This window comes from Rhagoletis pomonella, unplaced genomic scaffold (genome assembly GCF_013731165.1).
Source record: "Rhagoletis pomonella isolate Grant_MI unplaced genomic scaffold, Rhpom_1.0 Rhpom_scaffold_00002, whole genome shotgun sequence".
In the NCBI taxonomy this organism is placed as follows: Eukaryota; Metazoa; Arthropoda; class Insecta; order Diptera; family Tephritidae; genus Rhagoletis; species Rhagoletis pomonella.
In genome coordinates, this window is record NW_023458556.1 from 48,284,276 (window position 1) to 48,286,995 (window position 2,720).

The following is a 2,720-nucleotide window of genomic DNA, read 5'->3' on the forward strand; positions in this document are numbered from 1 at the left end:
GTACGATCGACCGCCACAGAACAAAATTTTTAACCAAAGAATTCCAACAGACAGTTCCAAACACCCACAGCAGCAAAACACAACTATTCTAAAAATGGCCAATGTAAATGCTGTGGCCTATTCCAAGCGTCTAATGCGGCGGCGTAGATACATAAGTATGTACATATGTATGTATTTACATGTGTATATGTTATGTGCCTCTTTATGTACGTATATATGTATGTGAATTAATTTACATAGTCCTACACAGCAGTGAGGAAAACTGCGAAATATGGCTTTGGTTTTGTTAATAAACAAAATGCGCTAATTTACTGGAAACGCGTTTTTAGTTAACATTACGTCATCATTACAGTACATTTATAGTTCGAGTCATTAACATCTTCCAACATTGCTGCCAACAAAATTTATTAGAGCTTACACATTAATGATGAAAACACTAAACCAGCGGGGTCAGTTAATGATCATTAGTCACTGGTTTTCATGAACATCACTCTTAATATAATACACACATACATATGTACATAGTGAATGAGTAAGAAATAATTTGTTTACAACACAAACAAAACATATACCAGTATCTTACTAGAACAAAATATCTACTAAGCCGTAGTATACATATATTGGGGCGCCCATCGAAAATACTTTTTTTTTGGAAGTTTCAAGACCCTATCCCCTTATTTTATTCGTTTTTATGAGAAATATTATTGGCTTTTTTATAGATTTTTTAAAGGTCATTTAGAGGTTGCGACCTGTCGATTTAATTCAGAAAATATGATTTTGTGGGTGTATGAGTTTTTTAATGAATATTTTTGATTCGATTTCAAAGATCAAATATGATCTGAGAAGAGAATATATAGGCCTTTAAAATGGTACATAATAATATATTGTCGGACTTGGTTTGTTGGGATTTCTTATCAGGTAAAATTAAAAAAAAACCATATTTCTCTTAATTTTTTAAATTTTGACCATTTATAAATTCTACAATTTCAAAATATTTAGGTAGTACTATCTAAAACTAAATCTATTCTTAAATAAACTGATAGCTCATTTATGGCAATCGCATAAAATTCGTCGATGATAGGAGACTTTTCTTAGATACGGCCTTAAATTTATATGTGTGTATGTACCGGACCTTCAGATTTTTTTGAGCAGTGTATTCAAAATTGATATATGTATACAATCGCTCTTTAGCAAAATTTAGTTTTTTCCAAAAATTTTAGGAAAATGGGAGTGGCACCGCCCACTTATGTATATCATATCGTCGATGTTTTTGCAAAACCAAAAAAATAGGCAATAATATTTCTCATAAAAACGAATAAAATTAGGGTCTTGAAATTTCCAAAAAAAAAAGCATTTTCGATGGGCACTAAAGTTGTCCAATTTTTGTATGGGGAAAAAATTTTCATCCTATAAAACGGAGCACCCACTTATTTTTTTTCCTCTTAATATTTGTAATATCTACACCAACTTTCAGTTTTCTAGTGCAACCAATACAGGGTGCTCAATGACCTTGAAATGCGCGACTGGATCGCTGTGAAACGGGTAAAATATTGGTGATTTTTATAAAAAGGTACTGTTGCCATGACAACTTGAAGCTTGAGATATTTTTTTAAGATAACTTAAAGTTGAAATGTTCTTAGGTTACTTGACCAATTGTTTGATTAATATATGTACGCAATACTTCTAGAGTAAAATATGAGCATCCTCTAAATTTATACTAAGAAACGTAAGGTTTGGTACCAACACCTCTTTCGGCAAGAGGAAAAATGTTGGAAGGTGCCCCAAACCGTATCTTGGACCACTTTAATGGGCATCCTAGTGGTATAAGTATATGTACATATGTACATATATATGAAAGAAACAAATGGTTAGTGTATGTCAATTTTATGTGAACACTGATGTCGAAAAACAAAGTAAGGTGTATTTTTTTTTGATCAGGGAAATATTAAACAAAACAAGTAATTTTTAAGCAAAAAACAAAACCGACTTCAATTGTCATAAAAATATTTAAGATTATCGTTAATTTCTTCATGATCCAATCATCTGTTTAAAACTGTGCCTTGACAGATGACAGTAATGCGGATTTACGAGCCGTGAGGTCGTAGGTTCGAATCCCACGTCCAGTAGATTATTCGTTTAATTTCTTTTATTCATTCAATTATAACTTCTATATTTTGTTAAAGTTGTTTTTAATTAGTTGTTTTTGACTTTTTTTAGTAAAATTAAACTCTAAAAATTTAATTTAACTAATAATAAAAAAAACATGAAATAAAATAAAACAAACGGAAATAAAATAAAGTAAAATTAAATAGATATATCAAATAAAATTAAAAAATTAAAGTAACAATAAAAGCAAAATTTGTTTGACAATCGCTCCAACCGAGAATCGAACCTGGGACCTGCAGGCTTATAGTACGCAGCCATTACCACTCGGCTACCGTGGACGAAGTAGTTGGCTGCTTTGTTTGCGTTTTTGTTTGCTCAGGGAGCGTAGAACACAAAGAAAGAACAAAATTACTTTGCGTAGACATTCGTCCTGTCGTCGGTAATGTAGGCACCGCATTAATTCAAATAAGTTCTTATTGGGCCTGAGCACACCAGCCTGCTCAGTCGGACTGAGCAGTCCACCACTCGAACGCACACTGGACTGGGCAGTCGGCCGAAAACAGGGCATGAATCACGTATGACGACAATCGTCTGGACGATATCGTGCTGAGATT